Here is a 7,319-nt window from a genome sequence, read left to right on the forward strand (position 1 = left end):
AAAAAAAAAAAAAAAAAAAAAAAAAAAAAAAAAAAAAAAAAAAAAAGTAAAAACGATTAAAAAAAAAATTGAGCAATTGTAGGGTTTTTATACAGTGCATGTAAAATTAGGGTAAGAAAGAATGGGTGAAAAAAACAAGCTTGCCTTATGGAGGCAGAGATTTCCCAACAGCTTCCTGATGGGGCCCAAGCTGTTTTTAAAGTAAAAGGGGTATGTACCCTAAATCCACACTCTCAAGTGTCATCATTTAATAGAGGGGCAAGGGGAGGGAAATAAAAAGCTATAATCAAGGTGGGTTGGGGGGCATTGTTTTCTTTTGCTGCCGTCGTTTAAAGAAAGCAGAGCCCTTAGATACAGACAGTGTAAATAGAAACTAGACCCAGTAGAGTCCGAGTGAAGTTCAGAGCCAGCAAGTTCCTGCATTTCTAAGGGTAAGGAAAGCTTTTCACATCCCAGACCTCCACAGACCTTTTGCAACAAGACGAGGGCCCCTAAATGCATAGAGTAAAGCAAGGGCTTTACCCACCCGTGGCTCTTGTAATGCCTTTATGTGTGTAAATCGCTTCAGCGTTTTTAAAGCACTGTGAGGAGAGATGAGGTGCAAGGCAGGCTGCTCTTTGTCTCTTCCGATTGGCGATTGGCGTGCGTAGAGTTTTGTTGTTTTCTTACAGCCAGGTAATCTTGGCTCTGCAATGCTTCTTGAAAACCAGGAGGGAGGGAAGTTTCTGGGGAAAGAAGAGGTGGGTTGTTTCCACAGTGGTGGTGAGCAAGGGTTGTCGAACTCTTCTGCGGAGATGTTTGGGGTTTTTTATTAGTATCTGCAACAGTCTGCATTAAATAGAAGAATCCCTTCAGTCTTCCTCTCCTCCCCTTGCCAAGGATGCCAACTGAAGTGACTCATGCTTCAAGCCCTTCTAAAGAGAGATCCAGGTATCAAAACCAGACAATGCTACCTGTGGGATGGTGGGGTGCCAAGAGACTGTGTAAGCTCTCTGTCCCCATGGGAGCTTCCCAAGTGCTGGCAGTGTCATCGTCCCCGGTCTTCTCCTTGTAACTATTGTATTATGTGTATTACTCTTGCTAAACTTTGTGAGAAAATTACTCTGAAGGTTGTGGAACACTGAAGGCAGAGCTTCTCCTGGATTTATTTTCTTAGCATGTTGATAAGAAACCCTCCTCTGCCCCACTTCCCCTCCCCAAAAAATAGGAGGAAAAAAAAAAAAAAAAAAAAAAAAAAAGCCTAAAAATTTTTTAAAAGTCACAAAGTTTTACCGTTTTTGGTTTGTTTTGACCCAGGCACTCTCACTGCCCGGGACCCACTGTAGATGAACTTCCCATGTCCCTTCCCTTTACCCCTAACCTTTCATTATAGGAAAGTCCCTTTGAAAGGGATACCTTGTACAATTTTATATATTTTATTGAAGATTTATTATTTCTTATCTCTTATTTCGAATTAAATTAAAAAAGAAAAAACATGTTTAATTACGTGTGGGTCTGTGAGTGTTTGGAGTTCTTTAAAAGGTAACGTCTCTCCGTGTGTGTTTTGCACTGCTGGGTCAAGTTCAAAGGAATGTTTAGGTTGCCTTTGTGATTATTTCCCCTTCTGAATCTGAAGTGAAGCCAAATTTGCTGCACATGAAGGTGAATTGCAAGTCAACAATTCAAAGTCGAGAGCCAAACCTTTTATGAGGTTTCCTTGTTTTTAACAACCCCTTTTAGGCGCCTCTGTTCTTTACAGCATCATATTCTGGGGATGTTTCCCTCACTTCTCTCAGCTCACGCGCCCTTCTCTGTTGCTCAGGCCTCTCCCCTCACCTCAAATCTGTCTTTGGTGTGTGGCTGGTTTGTGCCCCAGCCATAGCTGGGGGTCACGGTTGAGGGTCCCTTGGTACAGGGCAGACCTGGCAGGGACCCTGCAGTACTCTGCCACAGGGCCGTTGCAGGGCTCCTATGTGCTGTCAGCCTGTCCATTGGTTTTGGGGCAGCCTCGGAGAGCAGGTGCCAGACCTCAGCCCTCTCTATCAAAGGGAACAGGAGTTTGCTCCGACGAGAGGGATCTCCACGAGGCTACTTCACCACGGCACACCGAAGTCTCGTGTCTGCCCTTACAGTAGGATTATTCGGATTAGGAGTGACCTCCGCGATCCCAGCTGGCTAGAAAGCTGCGTTCACCTCTATTGGAACAGCCGGGTTGATGAAATAGGGATGCACGGAGGAAAGCATCCCCGTGCCCGGCGCCCATCCCGGCCGTGTCCAGCTCCCTGCCTCGGAGCCCCGCTCCGTGCCCGAGCCCTCCTCGCTCCGTGCGGGACGGGACTGCGGCACGGCACGGGGACGGGAGGAACGGGGCAGCTCCTTCCGAGCGGCGCTGCGGCTCTCGGGGCGATCCTTCCCGTCTCAGCCCTATTCGGACACAAACCCTTCCTGCTTTGCAACTGGATGGAGCAAAGCTGGGAGAACCCAATCTCCACGCAGACATTGCAAACCAGAGTTTACTGCCGCGTGAAACCAGAGACAAACTCTCCTTTCTTGGGTTCCCTGTTTCCGAGGCATTATCCCCTCACTCCGGGGCAGGGAGAAGCCTCCTCTCCCCTCTGCCTCCCCTTGCGATCGTCCCGAGCTTTTTCTCCGACGGTTATAAATAAACCAGCGGTATTTTTTAACCTTCGGTATAAATCAGCTGTGTCAGGGATTACAGCTAAATCTTTTCGCTGGAAACTCTTTGAGCGCAGGAGCTTTGTGCGTGTTATGATAGATCCTTAAATGGATACAGATTTATTGCAGAACACAAGGGTGTTGAAGGAAAAGCTTCCAGAACTCGGTTACAACCTTTGCTATGGGAAAGGCAGGACGGATCCGTGACACCTTCCCCGAGCTCGCGGATGGCATGACAGTTCACCCTGCGCCCATTATTAACTTGTTCCAATTAAAGCCTTCAGAAAGGCCGAGTTAATTGAGTATTATATTTTATTAGGAGGGAGGTGTCAAGCTTTACTCATGAGACTTCATCATCGGCCTAATGGGAGCTGCCCCGCAGGCAGATCTGTAACTGAATAAATTACAGCGAGGCAGGGAAATCAGAATGCTACCATTAAACGCGATGCACTTACTGAAATTCCTCCTCCACTTTCGCAAGAGGCTGGGGAGGTGTGGCTTTAATTAGTTATTTTAATGCAAAGTTAAATTGTTCCCAAAGTATTTTCTGACACAAAGCAGATGCGATGATTAGAAGTTGAGTGAGACTGAAAGGAGTTGGCATCTGTTCCAGGTACATCTATATATTTTAAATTTCCAATAGAAAGTGAAAAATAATTAGAGCAATAAATAATAAACATTAAAAACAACGCGATAAATTATCCCGATCCTTAAAATCCCGACTTGCTGAACGGCGGTTCAGAGCAGCCGGGCACAGCTCGGCTCTCCCGGGACCTTAATTCACGAGCTATGGATCTGTTGACATAAACAGTTAGGAATGGGCTCTCTGACTCGCTCCGGCCAAGCGTTCATTACAGAGAGCCACGGGCGCTCGGAGCCTGCATTTCATGTTGTCACATCGCCTTGTCAAAGCCCGGAATTCCTGCATTTTATAGGGAAGGAGGAACGCTCGGTGACTGCGGCGCGTCTGCGAGCCGGCGTGCCAGAAAGCGCCGGGTTTGATCTCCGCCGGGAGCCGCGCTGCGAGGCCGGGGGCGGCGGGCACCGAGAGCGGCGGCGCCGACGGGAGAAGCCCGGGCCGGGGAGGAGCCGCCCCCGGCTGAGCACCCACGGGAGGCTCGGTGAGGGAACGGCCACCTGCTCCGGGGAACTTGGGGAACGGCCGGGGGCCGGGTGTGCGGCTGGGGTGCCGCTGCCCACCGAGGTCTGCCCGGCTCCTGTGCGGTCCGCTGCGCCGGGGATTGACGCGCACCCACGTAACGTAGGGGTGCGCGCACATACGTCTCCGCATCGGTGATGTGTGCGCTGCGTATTGCCGAATACCGTCCGCCAGTCTCTGAGCACGAATCCCGCAGGCGCTGCATGGGAATGCCCCATTCGCGCACGCACGGGGCGCTGCGGGATTTTGCGGGGTGAGTGCGGGACACGAAGGGAGGAGCAGGGGAGCACACGCAGGGCAGGAGAGAGGGGAAGGCAAAAGGTGACCCGTCCCCAGAGAGCACCCGGGTACCCTCTGCCGTCCCCGGGGTCGCAGAAAGAGAACCTCAGCTCCGCCCCGCCCCCGTGCAATCAGGGGGGAGCGCACGGAGATGCGGGTCACACCGACCCCAAGGCTGCTCAGGCAGCGAGGTTATCGTTGTGTTTTACCAGATCACGTTTCCCCCCTCTATTCATCCCCAGTTCAGTTTCACCGCGGCTCAACTCATATTTACTTCTTAAAAATAATAATTAAAAAAAAATTAGAAGTCGTTAAACAAGACAAAAGAAAAGAAAACAAAAACAAAACAACCCCGGGGGCTGCGCACTTCTCTCGTGCTTACGGTCAATGACCACCAGCGGGGATTTTTCGAAGAAGGGTCACGTCTCGAAGTCACCCCGCGCTCGGCAGCGCCCGCATTCTTTGCGTCTCTCGCGGAAGAACAGCAAAGCGGCATTGGACTTCTCCCTGCTGGAGCACGGAGGGTGTTTTTCCACTGAAGTGCGTTAAGAGCACCGCACAGTTCATCCTCGCACTGGGAAAGCCAGGAACGCGGTCCGCACTCCTTTTCGGTGTCGAACACAACCGTGGAAGGACAGTGCGCTTGGGGTCTTTTTTTTGTTGTTAGAGAGTTTTCTGGGTTTGGTTTGGAATCCCTCAGCCCCTCGATGCGTGTTTCCCACCGTAATCCATAAGGCATTTGGCGGGTGCTACCAATCGCACGAAAGGGATAAAAATCTTTCCATCCATTATATTTCAGTCTTTTAACACCAGAGCAATTCTGTCCCTGCTGTTTTAGTGGAAATACCGGTCTATAAAGCTGCAACTGCAGTATATTTTAAAATGCTACCAAATTTTTTAAAGGGGATTGGAATAATTCTGCTTCGCTCGGGAAGGAAAAGTCTCAAGCCGTGTTCGTGCGATTAATGTTTTATAACACTGTTCGAGGAAATGAAAAACATTCTGTGACAGTCTCACTGTAAAGGCGGGTCTCCTTCTGTTGGCAAAATGATCTGTGTATGTATTTCTTAGATTGCCGTGTTTTGAACAAGCGAGAATCTCGTAAAGAAAAAAAACCGCGTTCCTTAAAAGTATGCGCTACCCGTTTTATTAAAGCGATTGTGCCAACGTTCAGCTCCAAGTTTGTTTTAAGTAGGAATATTTTCCCAGACGTGTAATGGATTGCTTGCAAACAGAATTCTTTGCTTTTTAATGACCTGTAATGGCCAATTCATTTCAACTGCGCTTATCAAGGTGCTGCGTGAAATAACAAACCGGTTCTTGAAAACAAAAAAGTCATAATGAAAAATAAGCAGTCAGAATAATCTCCCATCTCCGAGCCAAAAAAATGCAATAAAATTAATTTAAGACTGTCAAAACATCAAAGCTGAGAAAAGGAGCTGCTAAAATAATGTCTCTTGATAAGGAAATAATAAAAACACACCAAAAAATGTCTACTCAATAAACTCCACTGGATTTGGGGGTCTGTGCTATATTTTATTTGGTGATGAAAGCACTTTGATGTCACTGTATTCCAAACAATTATTATTATAATTTTAAACAACCTGGTGTTTTCCATTACTAACGGCTTACGCTTTGAAGTTACACCTCATAATTTCTTAAATTAAATAAATCATTTTAAGTTTGCACTGGGAGCCTTTTAATAGCAGAGAAAGGAATATCATTATCTTATTGAGAGGCAATTGCAGTGGCTCCAGTTTGGCTGTAGCTGGGGGCAAAGTGGTGCACTATAACAGACATACTTTATTAGCCTCCCATAACTCTTGAAAGAACATTTTTATATTTTCTTTGATTTCCCCCCTCCCCCTCTTGTTTTAAAGCTGTCCCAACCTTTAATTACTGCCTAATATGAAAAGCATTATTTTTTAATGCTGTGTAATTTACCAGAGGCAATAGGCCAAGTTAACAATTGTTTATTAGGGTTGCTGTTTCACACAGGGCAAAGAATGCTGTTCCAAACCCAACTTTTCATGGGTGGTTGCACTAATTAATACAGTGTCTGAGACTCCTAGGGGGTTTTTAATATTAAAGCCTATGGGGCGGAACGGTTTTTAGAAGTCCAGCTCCTGCTGACGTCCTCCTCCCCTCCCAAGTGATTTCTATTGCTTTCAAGCCGGTTTGATCCGAGGGAAAAATCGGTGGGTAGGAGGGGAGCGCCCTCAGAGCAGCCCCGCCGGGGGTGGCACCCCATGTCCCGCACCCCATGTGAGTCCCGCACTCCGCTCCCCGTCGAGGCTGCGGCGCCCGCCCCATCCCGGGGCGCAGATCCGAGGGGTCCGCGCTGTTCCCCCCCGCATCTCCAACATTTCACCTTCTGATCCCCCTTAGATTTCTCTCATCAGTCGCTGTAATTTAGGACGAGGCGGGCGGTGCCGGCTCGTACCGCGGATCCCCGAGGGCTGGCACAGCGGAACGGGAGCTGCCCGCACCCCATGTTGCCAAGAGAAAACGACTCGACTTCCACGTCCGCGTGTCTGCGGGTGGGTGTTTCTCCGTAGCTGCTTCCGAAAGCCTCATTGGGCTCATTCATTACAACTTCAAGGAGAACGATCGTTGCGCCGTCTCGGCCGGCTGAGTAGCTGGGAGCACCTCTGCGAGACCGCTGTAGGGGCGGTGATCCGAACATCGGAGCATCCCCGACGCCACATCCCTGACCCCACATCCCCGGAACGGCCCAACTCCGCAGCGCCCGGCGGTGTCACCTCCCCCGGCTGCGGTGCAGGGGAAGCTGCGCTCAGTGACACCGTGCTCCGCTCCCCCCGACGGGCCCCGACCGCCCCCCCGAAGGGAGACACGGGACATCCATCAGCTTGATAAATGGGGGTTACTCACTCCTGTTCTTCCTGCTAGTTTATTTTCTTAAACTACCGGGCAAAAAGTGTAATGTCGGAGCAGACAAACACACTAACAAACAGACGACAGCTTTATGGATGGAGCCCAGCTCCGAGGGCTGAGGGGTGTTAAAACCAGAGCACCGCTGCCTTTTCCCATTCTGGCCTCAGCTCGGGTCGTCTTAGCTTCTGAAATAAATGAACAAACAAACAAATAAATAAAATCCTCGGGTGAGTTTTTAAGGAAGAGACATTTAGGGATTTGTTTTATGGGCTGACCATTTTCCCTGCTCCCCTCGCTGTTAGCTCAGCTCCTTTGCAAATCTAATCTGCCC

This window comes from Lagopus leucura, unplaced genomic scaffold (genome assembly GCF_019238085.1).
Source record: "Lagopus leucura isolate 7727_CA_CO unplaced genomic scaffold, USGS_WTPT01 Super-Scaffold_100027, whole genome shotgun sequence".
Classification (NCBI taxonomy): domain Eukaryota; kingdom Metazoa; phylum Chordata; class Aves; order Galliformes; family Phasianidae; genus Lagopus; species Lagopus leucura.